At 36.5% G+C, this 20,780-nt stretch overlaps 1 protein-coding gene across 9 annotated transcripts in view; it reads left to right on the top strand.

Moving 5' to 3' along the window:
- KANSL1L (KAT8 regulatory NSL complex subunit 1 like) overlaps window positions 1-20,780 on the top strand; it is a 168,186-nt gene that overhangs the window by 48,500 nt on the left and 98,906 nt on the right. The window lies entirely within an intron of this gene.

Genomic DNA, 20,780 nt, shown 5'->3' with positions numbered 1-20,780 from the left:
CTGTTTCCCCCAGTCCTTTGGCATTTCTATGATCAAACCCTGCTGGCATTCAAAGCCAGATTCTCTGGGGGATCCTCCTCCCATTGCCAGACTGCCAGGCTGGGGAGCTAGATGTGGGGCTCAGAACTGTCACTCCTGTGGGAGAACTTCTGTGGTATAATTATTTTCCTGTTTGTGTGTAGCCCACCTGGTGTGTATGGGATTTGATTTGATCATGATTGCTCCCCTCCTATTGTCTCCTTGTGTCTTCTTCTTTGTCTTTGGATGTAGGGTATCTTTTTTGATAGGTTCCAGCATTTTTTTGTCAGTGGTTGTTCAGTAGTTAACTGTGATTTTGGTGTTTCCATAAGAAGGGGTGAGCTCAGATCCTTCTACTCCGCCATCTTCTCTGCTCCTCCTCCCTGACTCCAACATGTATTGATAGGTGCTATTTTTATGAATATTTATTGGCCCATAGGTATTTATCTGTATCTATAAATAAAATTTGTTTTTCATGCTTTTAAAGTCTATATAAGTGATATTTATACTACAAACTCTTTTGCAACTTGCTTGTTTTTGCTCAGCATAATTTTTATACATATTTATACTTCCTGTATGACATTTAATTGTATGAATGGAATGGAATTTTATAAATACAGTGGATGTTTATCTCTTCTCCTATTTTCTATTAATAGACATGCACATTGTTTCAGTACTTATGCCAGTAAAAACAATACATCAGTGACTGTCTTTTATGTGTTTTTTGGTGAACCTATGGAGAGCTTTTCTTGGGTATATGCCTAAAAGTGGAAATGCTTGATCTTAGTCATGGCTTTATATGCTTTCCTATGCCACTTATGTGATTGGGTTATCAATATTCCCACTGGCAGTGCATGAGAGCTCCTGGTTTTCCACATCCTTGTGAACTTTTTGAATTTTTTTGTGTCTTAATTTTTGCGGTATAATAAGAGTGAAATATTATTACTGTTTTAATTTAATTGTTCCCAAATATAATGAGATTGGGCCTCAGTTTAATTAACCATCAAATTTTGTTGTTTTATTTTTTAGATTCCACATATAAGTGATATCAAACAATATTTGTCTTTCTCTGTGTGACTTATTTCACTTAGTCTAACATCCTCCAAGTCCATCCATGTTGTTGCAAGTGGAAAAATTTTATTCTGTTTTATGAATAAGTCGTATTTCATTGTGTGCTTGTGTATGTATGTGTGTGTGTGTATCTCACATCTTCTTTATCCATTCATCTGTTGATGGACACTTAGTTTGCTTCCATGTCTTGGCAATTGTAAACAATGCTGCTATGAACATTGGGGTGTATGTATCTTTTTGAATTAAATTTTTTTTCAGATATATACCCAGGAGTGGAATTCCTGGGTCATATGGTAGTTCTATTTTTAGTTTTTTGAGAAACATTCATACTGTTTTCCACAATGGCTGCACCAAAAATATGTACATATACATTCCCATCAAAAATGTATGAGGGTTCCCTTTTCTCCACATCCTTGGCAACATTTATTATTTGTGTTCTTTTTAATGATGGCCATTCAGACAGGTGTGAGGTGATATCTCATTGTGGTTTTAATTTACATTCTCTGACGATTAACAGTGTTGAACATTTCTTCATGTGCCTATTGGCCACATGTATATCTTCTTTGGAAAATTTTCTGTTTAGGTCTTTTGCCCGTTTTTTTGATTGGGTTGTTTAGGTTTTTTTGCTGTTGAGTTGTATGAGCTGTTTATAAATTTTGGATATTAACCCCTTACTGGTCATATCATTTGCAAATATTTTCTCCCATTCACTCAGTTGTCTTTTCATTTTGTTGATGGTTTCCTTTGCTGTACAAGAGACTGTAAGTGTAATTAGGTCCTATTTTTTTATTTTTGCTTTTATTTCCTTTGCTTTTGGAGACAGATCCAAAAAAATATGTTACAATTTATTTCAAAGGGTGTTTTGCCTATGTTTTCTTCTAGGAGTTTTATGGTTTCCAGTCTTACATTTAAGTCTTTAATCCATTTTTAGTTTATTTTTGTATATGATGTTGGAGAATTTTCTAATATCATTCTTTTACATGTAGCTGTCTAGTTTTCCCAGTACCACTTAATAAAGAGCCTGTCTTTTCTCCATTGTATATTTTTGCCTCCTTTTTTATAGATTAATTGACTATAACTGCATGTATTTATTTCTGGGCTCTCTAGTCTATTCCATTGATCTATGTGTCTGTTTTGTGCCAGTACCATACTGCTTTGATTATTGTAGCTTTGTAGTATAGTCTGAAGTCAGGGAGTGTCATTCCTCTAGCTCTGTTACTCTTTTTTAAGATTGTTTTGGCTATTTGGGGTCTTTTTTATTTCCATACAAATTTTAAAAGTTTTCATTCTAGTACTGTGGAAAATGCCCTTGGTATTGTATTTTGATAGGGATTGCATTGAATCTGTAGATTGTCCTGGATAGTATGGTCATTTTAACAATATTAATTCTTCTTCTTCTTGTTTTCTTTTCTTTTTTTTCTTTCTTTTTTTTTGCTGCACTGCATGGCATGCAGGATCTTAGTTCCCCGACCAGGGATTGAACCCATGTCCCCTGCAGTGGGAGTGCAGATTCTTTTTTTTTTTTTTTTTTTGCGGTATGCGGGCCTCTCACTGTTGTGGCCTCTCCCGTTGCGGAGCACAGGCTCCGGACGCGCAGGCCTAGCGGCCATGGCTCACGGGCTTTGTTGCTCCGCGGCATGTGGGATCTTCCCGGACCAGGGCACGAACCCGTGTCTCCTGCATCGGCAGGCGGATTCTCAACCAGTGCGCCACCAGGGAAGCCCCTGGAAATTTTTCTTGTTTCATTAGGTAAACTTGTATAGCTATGAACTTGTCTCTTAGAACTGCTTTTGCTGCATCCCTTAGATTTTGGATCATTGTATTTTTGTTTTCATTTGTCTCCAGGTATTTTTTTGATTTCCTCTTTGATTTATTCAGTGATCCAGTGGTTGTTTAGTATCCTGTTGTTTAGCTTCCATGTGTTTGTGGGGTTTTTTTCTTGTAATTAATTCCTAGTCTTATTGCATTGTGGTCGGGAAAGATGCTTCATATGATTTCAATGTTCTTAAATTTACCACGGCTTGTTTTGTGGCCTAGCATGTTATCTATCCTGGAGAATGTTCCATGTACACTTCAAAATCATGTGTACTCTGTTGATTTTGGATGGAATGTTCTATCTATCTATCTATCTATGTATATTAAGTCTCTGGTCTAATATGTCATTTAAGGTTAGTGTTTCCTTATTGATTTTCTGTCTTGATGATTCATCCATTTATATGAGTGGGATGTTAAAGTGTCTACTATTACTGTGTTACTGTTGAGGCCTCCCTTTATGTTTGTTAGTATTTGCTTTATGTATTTAGGTGCTACTATTTTGGGTGCATATATATTTACAATTGTTATATCTTCTTCTTGGATTGATCCCTTGATCATTATGTAATATCCTTCTTTGTCTCCTGTAACAGTCTTTATTTTAAAGTCTATTTTGTCTGATATAAGTATCCCTACCCCAGCTTTTTTTGATGTCCAGTTGTATAGAATACGTTTTTCTATCCCCTCACTTTCAGTATGTGTGTATGTTTAGATCTGAAGTGAGTGTCTTTTAGACAGCATATATACAGGTCTTTTTTTGTATCCATTCAGTCACTCTGTGTCTTTTAACTCGCCTTATAACTCTGTTGTCAGCTCATGTTTAAATATTACTTTGAGTGCATAGCATGTATTTAATTCTCTCATTGTTCTGTTCTTAATATGGTTTAATTTCCAATGTGATTACCTTTTTTCCATGATCTATTATTTTTTATTTTATTTTTTAAAAAAATTTTTAGCACTTTTAAAAACATGTTTATTGGAGTATAATTGCTTTACAATGGTGTGTTTGTTTCTGCTTTACAACAAAATGAATCAGTTATACATATACATATGTTCCCATATCTCCTCCCTCTTACATCTCCCTCCCTCCCACCTTCCCTATCCCACGCCTCTAGGTGATCACAAACCACCTAGCTGATCTCCCTGTGCCATGCCGCCGCTTCAAACTAGCTATCCACCATACGTTTGGTAGTGTATATATGTCCATGCCACTCTCTCACTTTGTCACAGCTTACCCTTCCCCCTCCCCATATCCTCAAGTCCATGCTCTAGTAGGTCTGTGTTTTATTCCCATCTTACCACTAGTCTCTTCATGACATTTTTTTTTCTTAGATTCCATATATATGTGTTAGCATACGGTATTTGTTTTTCTCCTTCTGACTTACTTCACTCTGTATGACAGACTCCAGGTCTATCCACCTCATTACAAATAACTCAGTTTCTTTTCTTTTTATGGCTGAGTAATATTCCATTGTATATATGTGCCACATCTTCTTTATCCATTTGTCTGTTGATGGGCATTTAGGTTGCTTCCATGTCCTGGCTATTGTAAATAGAGCTGCAATGAACATTTTGGTACATGACTCTTTTTGAATTATGGTTTTCTCAGCATATATCCCCAGTAGTGGGATTGCTGGGTCGTATGGTAGTTCTATTTGTAGTTTTTTAATGAACCTCCATACTGTTCTCCATAGTGGTTGTATCAATTTACATTCCCACCAGCAGTGCAAGAGTGTTCCCTTTTCTCCACACCCTCTCCAGCATTTACTGTGTCTAGATTTTTTGATGATGGCCATTCTGACTGGTGTGAGATGATATCTCATTGTAGTTTTGATTTGCATTTCTCTAATGATTAGTGATGTTGAGCATCCTTTCGTGTGTGTTGGCAATCTGTATATCTTCTTTGGAGAAATGTCTATTTAGGTCTTCTGCCCATTTTTGGATTGGGTTGTTTGTTTTTTTGATATTGAGCTGCATGAGCTGCTTTTAAATTTTGGAGATGAATCCTTTGTTAGTTGTTTCATTTGCAACTATCTTCTCCCATTCTGAGGGTTGTCTTTTGGTCTTGTTTATGGTATCCTTTGCTGTGCAAAAGCTTTGAAGTTTCATTAGGTCCCATTTGTTTATTTTTGGTTTTATTTCCATTACTCCACGAGGTGGGTCATAAAGGATCTTGCTGTGATTTATATCACAGAGTGTTCTGCTTATGTTTTCCTCTAAGAGTTTGATAGTGTCTGGCCTTACATGTAGGTCTTTAACCCATTTTGACTTTATTTTTGTGTATGGTGTTAGGGAGTGTTCTAATTTCATACTTTTACATGTACCTGTCCAGTTTTCCCAGCACCACTTACTGAAGAGGCTATCTTTTCTCCACTGTATATTCTTGCCTCCTTTATCAAAGATAAGGTGACCATATGTGTGTAGGTTTATCTGTGGGCTTTCTATCCTGTTCCATTGATCTCTATTTCTGTTTTTGTGCCAGTACCATACTGTCTTGATTACTATAGCTTTGTAGTATAGTCTGAAGTCAGGGAGCCTGATTCCTCCTGCTCCATCTTTCGTTCTCAAGATTGCTTTGGCTATTTGGGGTCATCTGTGTTTCCATACAGATTGTGAAATTTTTTGTTCTAGTTCTGTAAAAACTGCCAGTGGTAGTTTGATAGGGATTGCATTGAATCTGTAGATTGCTTTCGGTAGTAGAGTCATTTTCACAATGTTGATTCTTCCAATCCAAGAACATGGTATATCTCTCCATCTATTTGTATCATCTTTAATTTCTTTCATCAGTGTCTTATAATTTTCTGCATACATGACTTTTGTCTCCTTAGGTGGGTTTATTCCTAGATATTTTATTCTTTTTGTTGCAGTGGTAAATGGGAGTGTTTTCTTCATTTCACTCTCAAATTTTTCATCATTAGTGTATAAGAATGCCAGAGATTTCTGTGCATTAATTTTGTATCCTGGTACTTTACCAAACTCATTGATTAGCTCTAGTAGTTTTCTGGTAGCATCCTTAGGATTCTCTATGTATAGTATCATGTCATCTGCAAACAGTGACAGCTTTACTTTTTCTTTTCCTATTTGGATTCCTTTTATTTCTTTTTCTTCTCTGATTGCTGTGGCTAGAACTTCCAAAACTATGTTGAATAAGAGTAGTGAGAGTGGGCCACCTTGTCTTTTTCCTGATCTTAGTGGAAATGGTTTCAGTTTTTCACCATTGATGACAATGTTGGCTGTGGGTTTTTCATATATGGCCTTTATTATGTTGAGGAAAGTTCCCTCTATGCCTACTTTCTGCAGGGTTTTTATCATAAATGGGTATTAAATTTTGTCAAAAGCTTGCTCTGCATCTGTTGAGATGATCTAATGTTTTTTCTCCTTCAGTTTTTTGATATGGTGTATCATGTTGATTGATTTGCATATATGAAGAATCCTTGCATGCCTGGAATAAACCCCACTTGATCATGGTTTATGATCCTTTTAATGTGTTGTTGGATTCTGTTTGCTCGTATTTTGTTGAGGATTTTTGCATCTATGTTCATCAGTGATATTGGCCTGTAGTTTTCTCTCTTTGTGACGTCTTTGTCTGGTTTTGGTATCAGGGTTATAGTGGCCTCGTAGAATGAGTTTGGGAGTGTTCCTCCCTCTGCTATCTTTTGGAACAGTTTGAGAAGGATAGATGTTAGCTCTTCTCTAAATGTTTGATAGAATTCGCCTGTGAAGCCATCTGGTCCTGGGCTTTTGTTTGTTGGAGGATTTTTAATCACAGTTTCAATTTCAGTGCTTGTGATTGATCTGTTCATATTTTCTATTTCTTCCTGTTCAGTCTCGGCAGGTTGTGCATTTCTAAGAATTTGTCCATTTCTTCCAGGCTGTCCATTTTATTGGCATACAGTTGCATTTAGTAATCTCTAATAATCTTTTGTATTTCTGCAGTGTCAGTTGTTACTTCTCCTTTTTCATTTCTAATTCTATTGATTTGAGTCTTCTCCCTTTTTTTCTTGATGAGTCTGGCTAATGGTTTATCAATTTTATTTATCTTCTGAAATAACCAGCTTTTAGTTTTATTGATCTTTGCTATCATTTCCTTCATTTCTTTTTCATTTATTTCTGATCTGATCTTATGATTTCTTTCCTTCTGCTAAATTTGAGGGGTTTTCGTTGTTCTTTCTCTAATTGCTTTAAGTGCAAAGTTAGGTTGTTTATTTGAGATGTTTCCTGTTTCTTAAGATATGATTGTATTGCTATAAACTTCCCTCTTAGAACTGCTTTTGCTGTATCCCATAGGTTTTGGGTTGTCATGTCTCCATTGTCATTTGTTTCTAAGTATTTTTTGATTTCCTCTTTGATTTCTTCAGTGATCACTTCGTTATTAAGTAGTGTATTGTTTAGCCTCCATGTGTTTGTATTTTTTAGAGATCTTTTCCTGTAATAGATATCTAGTCTCATAGCGTTGTGGTCAGAAAAGATACTTGATACGATTTCAATTTTCTTAAATTTGCCAAGGCTAGATTTGTGAACCAAGATATGATCTATCCTGGAGAATGTTTCATGAGCCCTTGAGAAAAATGTGTATTCTGTTGTTTTTGGATGGAATGTCCTATAAATATCAATTAAGTCCATCTTGTGTAATGAAATGTATCATTTAAAGCTTGTGTTTCCTTATTTATTTTCATTTTGGATGTTCTGTCCATTGGTGAAAATGGGGTGTTAAAGTCCCCTACTATGATTGTGTTACTGTCGATTTCCCCTTTTAAGGCTGTTAGTATTTGCCTTATGTATTGAGGTGCTTCTATGTTGGGTGCATAAATATTTACAATTGTTATATCTTCTTCATGGATTGATCCCTTGATCATTATGTAGTGTCCTTCTTTGTCTTTTGTAATAGTCTTTATTTTAAAGTCTATTTTGTCTGATATGAGAATTGCTACTCCAGCTTTCTTCTGATTTACATTTGCATGGAATATCTTTTTCCATCCCCTCACTTTCAGTCTGTGTGTGTCCTTAGGTCTGAAGTGGGTCTCTTGTAGACAGCATATATATGGGTCTTGTTTTTGTATCCATTCAGCCAGTCTGTGTCTTTGGGTGGGAGCATTTAATCCAATTACATTTAAGGTAATTATTGATATGTATATTCCTATTTACCATTTACTTAATTGTTTCAAATTTGTTATTGTAGGTCTTTTCCTTCTCTTGTGTTTCTTGCCTAGAGAAGTTCCTTTAGCATTTGTTGTAGAGCTGGTTTGGTGGTGCTGAACTCTGTCAGCTTTTGCTTGTCTCTAAAGGTTTTAATTTCTCCATCAAATCTGAATGGGATCCTTGCTGGGTAGAGTAATCTTGGTTATAGGTTTTTCTCCTTCATCACTTTAAATATGTCCTGCCACTCCCTTCTGGCTTGCAGAGTTTCTGCTGAAAGATCAGCTGTTAACCTTATGGGGATTCCCTTGTGTGTTATTTGTTGTTTTTCCCTTGCTGCTTTTAATATGTTTTCTTTGTATTTAATTTTTGACAGTTTGATTATTATGTGTCTTGGCATGTTTATCCTTGGGTTTATCCTGTGTGGGACTCTCTGTGCTTCCTGGAATTGATTGACTATTTCCTTTCCTATATTAGGGAAGTTTTCAACTATAATCTCTTCAAATATTTTCTCAGTCCCTTTCTTTTTCTCTTCTTCTTCTGGGACCCCTATAATTCGAATGTTGATGCATTTAATGTTGTCCCAGAGGTCTCTGAGACTGTCCTCAATTCTTTTCATTATTTTTTCTTTATTCTGCTCTGCAGTAGTTATTTCCACTATTTTGTCTTCCAAATCACTTATCCGTTCTTTTGCCTCAGTTATTCTGCTGTTGATCCCATCTAGAGTGTTTTTAATTTCATTTATTGTGTTGCTCATCATTGCTTGCTTCCTCTTTATTTCTTCTAGGTCCTTGTTAAATGTTTCTTGCATTTTTTCTATTCTATTTTCAAGACTTCGGATCATCTTTACTATCATTATTCTCAATTCTTTTTCACGTAGACTTCCTGTTTCCTCTTCATTTGTTAGGTTTGGTGGGTTTTTACCTTGCTTCTTCATCTGCTGTGTGTCTTTTCATTCTGTGTGCTGTCTTTTCATTTTGCTTATCTTAGTGTGTTTGGGGTCTCCTTTTTGCAGGCTGCAGGTTCATAGTTACCATTGTTTTTGGTGTCTGTCCCCAGTGGTTAAGGTTGGTTCAGTGGGTTGAGTAGGTTTCCTGGTTGAGGGCACTAGTGCCTGTGTTCTGGTGGATGAGGCTGGATCTTGTCTTTCTGGTGGGCAGGTCCATGTCTGGTGGTGTGTTTTGTGGTGTCTGTAGCCTTATTATGATTTTAGGCAGCCTCTCTGCTAATGGATGGGGCTGTAGTCCTGTCTTGCTAGTTGTTGTGCATAGGGTGTCCTGCACTGTAGCTTGCTGGTCATTGAGTGAAGTTATGTCTTGGTGTTGAGATGGAGATCTCTGGGGGATTTTCGCCATTTGGTATTACGTGGAGCTGGGAGGTCTCTTGTGGACCAGTGTCCTGAACTTGGCTCTCCCACCTCAGAGACACAGCCCTGACGCCTGGCTGGAGCACCCAGAGCCTTTAATCCACACGGCTCAGAATAAAAGGGATAAAAAATAGAAAGGAAAGAAAGGAAGGAAGGAAGAAAGGAAGGGAGGGAGGGAGGAAGGGAGGGAGGAAGGGAGAGAGGAAGGGAGAGAGGAAGAAAGAAGATAAAATAAGGTAGGATGAAATAAAGTTATTAAATTAAAAAATAATTATTAAGAAGAAAAATTTTTTTAAGCAAAAAAAAAAAGCGGGACAGTCAGAACCCTAGGAGAAATGGTGAAAGCAAAGCTATGCAGACAAAATCTCACACAGCAGCACACACATTCACACTCACAAAAAGAGAAAATGCGGAAAATAATAATATATCTTGCTCCCAAAGTCCACCTCCTCAACTTGGGATGATTTGCTGTCTATTCCGGTATTCCACAGACGCAGGGCACTTCAAGTTGATTGTGGAGCTTTAATCTGCTGCTTCTGATGCTGCTAGGAGAGACCTCCTCCTCTCCTCTTTGTTTGCACTGGCTCCTGGGATTCAGCTTTGGACTTGGCCTTGCCTCTGCACGTAGGTCGCCCGAAGGCGTCTGCTCTTTGTTCAGACAGGATGGGGTTAAAAGAGCAGCTGATTCGGGGGCTCTGGCTCAGGCTGGGGGACGGGAGGGGTAAGGATGCGGGGCGAGCCTGCGGCGGCAGAGGCCAGCAAGACGTTGCACCAGCCTGTGGGGTGCCGTGCGTTTTCCCAGGAAAGTTGTCCTTGGATCCCGGGACCCTGGCAGTGGTGGGAGGTGTGGAGAGTGACCTGTGCTCGCACACGGGCTTCTTGGTGGCAGCAGCAGCAGCCTTAGTGTCTCATGCCCATCTCTGGGGTCCGCGCTGATAGCCACGGCTCACGCCCGTCTCTGGAGCTCCTTTAAGCAGCGCGCTTAATCCCCTCTCCTCGCACCCCAGGAAGCAAAGAGGGAAGAAAAGGTCTCTTGCCTCTTCAGCAGCTCCACACTTCTCCTGGACTCCCTCCCGGCTAGCCGTGGTGCACTAACCCCTTCAGGCTGTGTTCACGCTGCCAACCCCAGTCCTCTCCCTGGGATCTGACCTCTGAAGCCCGAGCGTCAGCTCCCAGCCCCTGTCTGTCCTGTTGGGTGAGCAGACAAGCCTCTCGGGCTGGTGAGTGCTGGTTGGCACCGATCCTCTGTGCAGGAATCTCCCCGCTTTGCCCTCTGCACCCTGTTACTGCACTCTCTTCCATGTCTCTGAAGCTTCCCCCTCCACCAACCTCAGTCTCCGCCCATGAAGGGACTTCTAGTGTGTGGGAACCTTTCCTCCTTCACAGCTCCCTCCCATTGGTGCAGGTCCCGTCCCTATTCTTTTGTCTGTGTTTATTCTTTTTTCTTTTGCCCTACCCAGGTATGTGGGGAGTTTCTTGCCTTTTGGGAGGTCTGAGGTCTTCTGCCAGTGTTCAGTGGGTGTTCTGTAGGAGCAGTTCTGTGTGTAGATGTATTTCTAATGTATCTGTGGGGAGGAAGTTGATCTCTACATCTTACTCTTCTGCCATTTTCTCTCGCCCCTTCTGTGATTACCTTTTTAACCTGAATTATTTAATAAAACATCTTTATGTTCCTGAACTCATGAATCCTTTTTTTGTTTGTTTTTTTGATATTTTGTCATTTAAGTGCATTGTAATCTGTGAACTGATTATCTTTATGGATTTCATTCTTCATGACCAACTACTAATCAAATTTTGCAAATGCTCAATGTATAGTAGAAATAATGTATATGCTTTATTTGTTGATTATAGAATTCTCTATTAAACTTGTTGACTTTGTTGTATACATCTGCTATATCTTCATATTTCTAGATCTTTCAATTCTAATATATATATTTGATATATATTTTTTAATATTTGTCATCATTTTGAATTTTTCAGTTTCTCCTAGTAATTCTGTTTTTGCTTCTTACACTTTGAAATACTAATGCTATTTGGTAGATACAATTTTTTTTTCTTCCAGGTGTTTGTTTTATAAGGTACATTTAGCTAGGTTTTTTAAATCCACTCCGAGTAGTTTTAATTTTCATTTTCTTTTATTTTCCTCTCTTTGTGTTTTGTTTTTCACTTGTCTTTCTTTGGATTGATGGAACTTGCTTTACTCATTTCTTCTCTCTCTGCTCTTCTGAAGGCTATACATTATAGTCTTATTCTTTGTCATTACTCCTAGTTTGTAACATACTTTCTTAAGAGCAAATAATTCTAACAATGACTAAAAGTACTCAGTATTTTTATATATTTTTTTTCTTATGTTATGGATCTTAATGCTATTTAACTATGCATTATATATATCTGCTTCAATCTAGTTACTTATTTTACAGTTAGTAATTACATTTCTAACAGATTTCATTAAAAATATGCTTACTATTTTTTTTGTATTCTGTCTATAAAATTAGGTTACAGAGTAAGTTTCTTTAACAAAGTAACTCACAAATATAATGGCTTTATAAAGATACATAATGCTTCAAAAATAAAGAGTGAGCACATGCTGGTAGAGCAACTTGGTTGAACAGGGTCATTCAGGGACTCAGGTTCCTTCTGTCTTGCTTCTTTGACATACTCTCAGGTGTGTTGACTGCACTTTTGAACAGGGTTGTAGTCTTCTCATTTGTGCTCTCGGGAAGTGCAAAGAGAAGTGTGGTGTAGTTTGTCTTTAAGTTGGATGTGACTTGGAAGTTGCACTACTTTGTTTCACACTCCATTAGCCCAAACTTAGCCACATGAGTACAGCATGAGTACACTCCATGTGCAGGAGTGAAAGCTGAATAATACTGTCTTTCACTGAGAAGTTGTATGCGTAGCTACAACTCTGGTAGGGATGGGGTCTTGAAAAGAGGGGGAAAATGGGTACTGGGAAGAGTATGCAATATCTGGTACTTTATCTTTTCTCTCTTGGTTTGCTTCTTGCTGAAGTAAATTCTTTAGTATTTTTTGATATTAATCTCTGAACATTTAAACTCTCTTTGTATTTGTATGTCTCAAAATACTTTTATACTACCCTCACTCTTCAATGATATTTTAGGTTGATAGAAAATTCTGATTTGATAGTTATTTTCCCTTAGGCATTTAAAGATAGTATTTCATTGTTTTCTTTATAATGATGAGCAGTTTACTCTCAGTGTAATTGTTTTTCCTATGTAAGTAGTCTGTCCTTTCTAGCTGGTAACTTAAAATTTTTCTTGTTTATTTGATTTTCTACATTTTTTAAACTAACAGGTGTTTAATTATGGATTTATCTTTCTTTATCTTGTTTTCAGAGTATATCTTTTTAACTGTACAATTTGCTGAATTTGACAAATATATAGTTGTGTAAACATCACCATGATCTACTCTCTTAATAATTGAACTGCTGTTTCCAGGAAAGGACAAAAAGTGCTTATTTTATAGGGAATTTGACAAAAATAAGCTAACTTTCTCACACATTGATTTGCAAGTTCTGTCAGATGTTCATGTTGAGATGTCCTGATAGAGTTAGAAATATGAGATTTGGAGAAGGCAGGTTTATAAGAAGATGTAGATGTAGAAATGGCAATTAAAGCTATGCTATTATAGCAGTTTTTAAAATAAAATTTTTTCATCTCTCTTTCCTTCCTTGTTTTCTATCTTTCCTCCTCCTTTCCTTCCTTCTTTCCCTTCTTTCCTTTCACACACAGTTATTAGGTGCCTAATATGTGCTTAGGGTATACAGTGATGAATAGATCAACAGAATTCTTATATTTTTAGGGTTTAGTCTTATGGGGGAAAAATTGAGCAGATGATTACAGAAATAAATACTGTTTTATTTCCCATCAGGGGAAATTTAACACGAAATTTCCCTAGCTTAAGCATATATTGTTTCCCCCAAATTATAGGCTGTTTACTTGGAACTTGAAGTATATTTTCCCATAGAAGTAACAATATAAAGAGTTCTTATGCAATCCCATAAGTCCTATTTAGTCTAAATATTGCTAAATATCTCTTTCTATCTTTTTTTGAAAGTTAATGCAATTTTTTATTGAAGTATAGTTGATTTTAGTATTGTGTTAGTTTCAGGTGTGCAGCATAGTGATTTAGTATTTCTGCAGATTATATTCCATTACAGGTTATTACAAGAGATTGGGTATAATTCCCTGTGTTATATAGTAAATCCTTGTTGCTTATCTATTTTATGTATAGTAGTTTGTATCTACTAATCCTATACCTCGAATCTGTCCCTCCCCACACCCTCTTCCCTGTGGTAACCATAGGTTTGTTTTCTATGTCTGTGAGTCTGTTTCTGTTTTGTATATACATTCATTTGTATTACTTTTTAGATTTTACATAAAAGGGATATCATATATATTTGTCTTTGTCTGACTTCACTAAGCATAATATTCTCTAGATTCATCTATGTTTTTGCAAATGGCAATATTTCATTCTTTTTTATGGCTGAGTAGTATTCCATTGTGTATATATACATATATACATATGTATATATACACTGCATCTTCTTTATTCAGTCGTTTGTTGATGGGCTCTTGGGTTGCTTCCATGTCTTGGCTATTGTAAATAATGCTTCTATGAACATTGGTGTGCATGTATCTTTTAAAATTAGTTGGTTTGCTTTTTATGGATATATACCCAGGAGTGTGATTGTTGGATCATATGGTAACTCTATTTTTAGTCTTTTAAGGAACCTCCATGCTGTTTTCCACAGTGGCTGCACCAATTTAGATTCCCACCAACAGTGTACCAGGGCTCCCTTTTTTCCACATTCTCTCCAACACTTATTTGTTATTTATAGACTTTTTGATGGTAACCTTTCTGACAGGTGTGAGGTCATATTTCATTGTGGTTTTGATTTTCATTTCTCTAATAATTAGTGATGTTGAGCATCTTTTCATGTGCCTGTTAGCAATCTTTATGTCTTCTTTGGGAAAATGTCTATTCAAGTCTTCTGCCAATTTTTTGATTGGATTATTTGTTTGATATTGAGCTTTATGAGCTGTGTGTGTGTGTGTGTATTTATACACACAGATATATATTTTATTCAAGTATAGTTGATTTATAATGTGTGAGTTTCAGATGTACAGCAAAGTGATTCAGTTATACATACATGTATATCTAGTGTTTTCAGATTCTTTTTCCTTATAGGTTATTACAAAATATTCAGTATAGTTCCCCGTGCTATACAGTAGGTCCTTGTTGGTTATCTATTTTATATATAGTAGTGTATATATGTTAATCCTAAACTCTTAATGTATCCTTCTCTCTCTTTCCCCTTTGGTAACCATAAGTTGGTTTTCTATGTCTGTGGGTCTGTTTCTGTTTTGTATATAAGTTCATTTGTATCATTTTGATGAATGATAATGAAAAAATGCCATTTGCAGCAACATGGATGGACCTAGAGATTCTCATACTAAGTGAAGTAAGCCAAATATCATATGATATCACTTATATGTGGAATATAAAAACAAAAAAATTTCTACCTTTGTTTTTGTGAGAAACTGTATTCTACATGGTGAAACCGTGGACATAATGGAGATAATATTATAAGGTTGATGGTGACTGGTCTGAAATGAAATAACTGAGAAGGGAAGGAATTAGAGTCCTCAACCCATGTAGTTAGCCTAACCCCACCTAGGGTCTGCATATCCATAAAGATTAGTGAATTTTAAATTCTGTCTATCATGAGTTTATATTCTGGTAGGGGAGATAGAGCATGTAAATATCATTGATTACAATATAATGCAATATGTGGAATGATATGTGTTTTTAATAAGATATAGATGTGTGGCATAGAGAGAATGTTTCACTCTGTCATTAGGGGTTTGCAGATCAGAGAATACATCAGTAAAGAGGTGGTGCCTCAGTATGACTTTGGAGGATAAATAGTAGTTTGCTTAATGAACCTATGAAACTGGAAAAGGGATTCCTTAAATTTTGAAGGCATACAACATGATCTGTTTTAGGAATGACGTATTAGTATGTATTCAGAGGAGCAGAAACTTGGAGCTGTGCAGGGATGGGAGAAGAAGCTAGGAAGTCATGAATATTGTTTAATGCTTTGTAAAATTTGGTTGTGATGTCTGTAGGAAGGTGGATAGAAACATAGACATAGAACCTTAGGCTTACCCATTCTGTCTGTTGGATTTGAGGCAACTATGTTCAGGAATAGTTTCCTGGTGGAAGTTTCCTATTCAGTTACTCTTTCTCCTTTTTAACTGTCTTCACCTGGGCCTTAAGTTGTAGTGATCTCCCAATCTTCTCAAGATAACCAGATAGTTTTATTTGGTGATTTTGTTTGAAAGATGTCACAAGTAGTTTTTATAGCCAGTAGAGTTCTAAGAACAAATCAAGTTTAAAGCAATTTGGAAATTTCCAAGAAAGTGGGTTCCTAGTTGAATTGATAACTAAGTTTTATATTTGAATCTAGGCAGTCTGGTTCATTTTGCTTTGACTTGAGAAAGGGTGTTTTAATAGTCTCTGTGTTCTAAGCAATGCTTTATACTTGTTGTTTAAACATTTTTTGAAGTTTGATTATATCTTTATATAATATCTATTTGTAATAAATTATTTTAAGGAAATAAATCTTTCCAGCAATTATTTATGTAGCCTTACATTTTTTCTTGGTTCAGGCTAGATGTGATTCTGGCCCTTTGTTCCCTTAAGAGTCATATTATGTTTATTTTATGGAAGATATCATTATAATTATGCTAGCAAAATATAATATTTCTTTACTTTTATAGCTTCTGCTTACCTTTCTTAGAAATTAATCCAGATGTTTAATTGCTTATTTATGTGCAGTTTAGTTGAGTTATTGTATTGAATAGGGAAAACAACACTTTTTTCTCTAATACCTTCTTGAATTATTGTAATTTAAAAATTGAGAAGAGTGGTTTAATGCATTTTAAGTGAGACAGAACTTTTTATTTAATGTATCTTGAAATGAAAAAAGAAACTTTTCCTCTCAGTTAAATTAGAGATAAGGAAAGGGGAAAGAAATTGAGATGCTCTTTTATAAATAGCCTTTTAAAATAAGTGCTACTTTTGTGTCTCTGGTCGGGAAACACACAGTGTTTTAGTAGTGTAAACTAAGGGACAAATGACCTAAAGTGTGTCATTTGCCCCTTCTTTGACACACTCCAGGTGGTCTAAATTTTGCTTAAATTCTTAGAAGAAAGCAGGTATTAGCAACATCCCTTCCTTGTTCTTGCAGCAGCTTTGTCAACACGCTACAACTGCCATATTTCTCTTTTTCTCTGCTCCAGCTTTTACTGAGACAACAGCTTCTTCTCACTTTCAGAAGAAAATTTAAAATAGTTTTTCTTAGTTGGAGAGGCTGGCTATCCTATATTAAATGATTTCCCCTTTAGATTTCTTTTGTTATCCTATAATAGGGTCTTCCACATCTTAAATTGTACATTTTGTTTGTTTTAAAGTTTTCATTTAAGTTTTTGCTTAAAATTAGTTTTGATGACTTTATATAAATAATAAATATGTTGCTGATGAAACCATGCATCTCAGATGGGACTTGAACCCATTGGCCGGGACTTGAACCCAGGCAGAACCCAGATTGGGACTTGCACTCACATGCTGGGACTCGAACCCAGCCAGAACCCAGACTGGGACTTGAACCCACGGGCTGGGACCCGAACCCAGCCAGAACCCAGATTAGGACTTGAACCCATGGGCTAGGACTCAAACCTGGCCAGAACCCAGATTGGGACTAGAACCCATGGTCTTTTAATTGAGAGCACACTTGGTCTCAGGACTTAGTTAACCTCAGGTTCTCGTCTCATTGCAGAAAGAATTCAGTGAGAGACAAAGTGATAGATAAGAAGTGGATTTATTTAGAGAGAAACACACTCCACAGACAGAGTGTGGGCCATCTCAGAAGGTGAGAGTCCCCGAAATGCAGCATGGTTAGTTTTTATGGGCTGGGTAATTTCATAGGCTAATGTGGGTGGGTTATTCCAACTATTTCAGAGAAGGGGCGAAGATTTCCAGGAATAGGGCCACTGTCCACTTTTTGACCTGTTATGGTTGGCCTCAAAACTGTCATGACACTAGTGGGTGTGTCATTTAGCATGCTAATGTATTGAAAAGAGCTATGATGAGGCTCAAGGTCCACCGGAGGTCGAATATTCTACCATCTTGGACCTAGCTGGTTCTAACCAGTTTTTGTCATGTCCTATGGCTATGTCATTCTTATTTATTTATTTATTTATTTATTTATTTTTGTGGTATGCGGGCCTCTCACTGTTATGACCTCTCCTGTTGTGGAGCACAGGCTCCAGAGGCGCAGGCTCAGCGGCCATGGCCCACGGGCCTAGCCTCTCTGCAGCATGTGGGATCTTCCCGGACCAGGTCACGAACCCATGTCCCCTGCATCAGCAGGCGGACTCTCAACCACTGCGCCACCAGGGAAGCCCAGCTATGTCATTTTCCTGAAGGTTGTGCCCTTCCCCCTTATCTCCTGTTTCACTGAGGCAATTGTTTATTTTTTCACACTATGTCATCTCTATGAGGACCCTGGGAGTGGAGGTGGGGATCTCTCTAGTGTTATTATTGGGAATAGTTGTCTTCTCTGAGCAGCTGATTTGTTTTCATCTTCATCTATGCTAAGGTTTTCACTTGTTTCAGTTAACATAACTCATCCTTCTAAAAAAATTTTATGTCTTTGTTATTTACTTTATTTTATCTATCATTAGACTACTTTCCTGATCTTTTAAAGAATTCAGATTAATTTAGTTATAATTAACAAAACTGTATAATATACATCATGGTGACCCAACACATGTATATTCTTTTCCTGATTTTTTATTTATCTTTTTAACATCTTTATTGGAGTATAATTGCTTTACAATGGTGTGTTCGTTTCTGCTTTACGACAAAGTGAATCAGTTATACATATACATATGTTCCCATATCTCTTCCCTCTTGCGTCTCCCTTCCTCTCACCCTCCCTATCCCACCCCTCAATGTGGTCACAAAGCACCGAGCTGATCTCCCTGTGCTATGCAGCTGCTTCCCACTAACTATCTATTTTACATTTGGTAGTGTATATATGTCCATTGCCACTCTCTCACTTCGTCACAGCTTACCCTTCCCCCTCCCCATATCCTCAAGTCCATGCTCTAGTAGGTCTGTGTTTTATTCCCATCTTACCACTAGTCTCTTCATGACATTTTTTTTTCTTAGATTCCATATATATGTGTTAGCATACGGTATTTGTTTTTCTCCTTCTGACTTACTTCACTCTGTATGACAGACTCCAGGTCTATCCACCTCATTACAAATAACTCAGTTTCTTTTCTTTTTATGGCTGAGTAATATTCCATTGTATATATGTGCCACATCTTCTTTATCCATTCATCTCTTGATGGACACTTAGGTTGCTTCCATGTCCTGGCTATTGTAAATAGAGCTGCAATGAACATTTTGGTACATGACTCTTTTTGAATCATGGTTTTCTCAGGGTATATGCCCAGTAGTGTGATTGCAGGGTCGTATGGTAGTTCTATTTGTAGTTTTTTAATGAACCTCCATACTGTTCTCCATAGTGGCTGTATCAATTTACATTCCCACCAGCAGTGCAAGAGTGTTCCCTTTTCTCCACACCCTCTCCAACATTTATTGTTTGTAGATTTTTTGATGATGGCCATTCTGACCGGTGTGAGATGATGTCTTATTGTAGTTTTGATTTGCATTTCTCTAATGATTAATGATGTTGAGCATTCTTTCATGTGTTTGTTGGCAATCTGTATATCTTCTTTGGAGAAATGTCTATTTAGGTCTTCTGCCCATTTTTGGATTGGGTTGTTTGTTTTTTTGTTATTGAGCTGCATGAGTTGCTTATAAATTTTGGAGATTAATCCTTTGTCAGTTGCTTCATTTGCAAATATTTTCTCCTGTTCTGACGGTTGTCTTTTGGTCTTGTTTTCTTTTCCTGATTTTTAAGAAGAGGAATTATTTCTGCAGTGTCTCCAGAGGATTTAATCTTCTTCCCTTTCTCCTCTATTCTCAATTATGGCAAAGAAAAATCATGGGCCATTCTTACATTGTGAGAGTTTTGTCCAGGGTAACAGTTTAAAAGAACAAAATAGGTTATGAAGTTGACTATGAGTGTCTCCCCTGTTGAATCTTTAAAATATTATTCTTCAATGAATTAACTATAGCAGGCCTCCTACTTATAAAAAGTATTCTTATACTATCTTTTTGAAATTCAGAATCAATTTTTTCATAGAAACAATATTATAAGTAGGGATTATGAAATCAGGGTAATTCACAGAAGCCTGGCACATAATATAAACTGTAATCAAGCCAAATAGAATTTATAATTAATATAATAAAAACTTATATTCTTTTGTATATAGATACTTGTGAAAAACCTACTAGAGACTTGTACAAATTTTGGGTAGATATTTCAGATACTTTCAAGAGCTTTTGGATTGATGATACTGTCTTTCAAGTCTAATTTAATTTTTAAAATATCAAGTGAAACAGAAACTTCTTTTAAATGTATTTCTTCAGATTTCTTGACAGCCGTATTTGTGCATTCTATGAACATAGTCATTTACATGGGATCAACAGTTGGGTCCTTATATCTTTGTAAAAGTTAGTAGTGCTGTTACAAGTATAGGTAAAAAAGAAAATGTTACTTTTTCTTCAAGCATCATTTGTAATATATTACTATAAAATAATAAAATGTATGTTTAATACAATATCTGAATATGTTAATTCTAAAGTGATATATTCTCTAAATTATAGAGTAAACTAAGACTGCTTATATATAACATATAATCTATAGGTGGTTTCCATCCTATGTATAGTACTTATACATGATGCAAACTAGCCCACAGCAATTATATAATTTGTCCCATCTTGAAATACTCTGTTTATATTAATGTTTCAGTCTATTTTTCATTCAAGAATATAATTTTTTTAGCCACATTAGGCATTTAATACCTTTCCAACTAGCCTATAGGAACTTACTGACATTTTACCCCCAAAAAAGTATGTAGGTATGTGTGTGTGTGTGTGTGTGTGTGTGTGTGTGTGTATATACATATATATATATATGTATATATACACACACACACACATATATTTAATACTAATATGTATTATTCTTTGCAGGGGAAGTGTAGTAAAAGGGGTAGGAAGGGAAGAAATTTTATGATGAGAACTGTGAAACCATTAAGATCATATCTGTGCAATCCTTTTTCCCCTTTCTCTCCTGTTTACATTACCTCTGAGGGACTTAAGGGTGAGGACAGTTGGAGTGAAGAAGCTAGGGAATGTGGGGAAAGTTCAG

Source organism: Kogia breviceps, chromosome 2, assembly GCF_026419965.1.
Source record: "Kogia breviceps isolate mKogBre1 chromosome 2, mKogBre1 haplotype 1, whole genome shotgun sequence".
Lineage (NCBI taxonomy): Eukaryota > Metazoa > Chordata > Mammalia > Artiodactyla > Physeteridae > Kogia > Kogia breviceps.
This window is presented reverse-complemented; position numbering and strand designations above follow the sequence as displayed.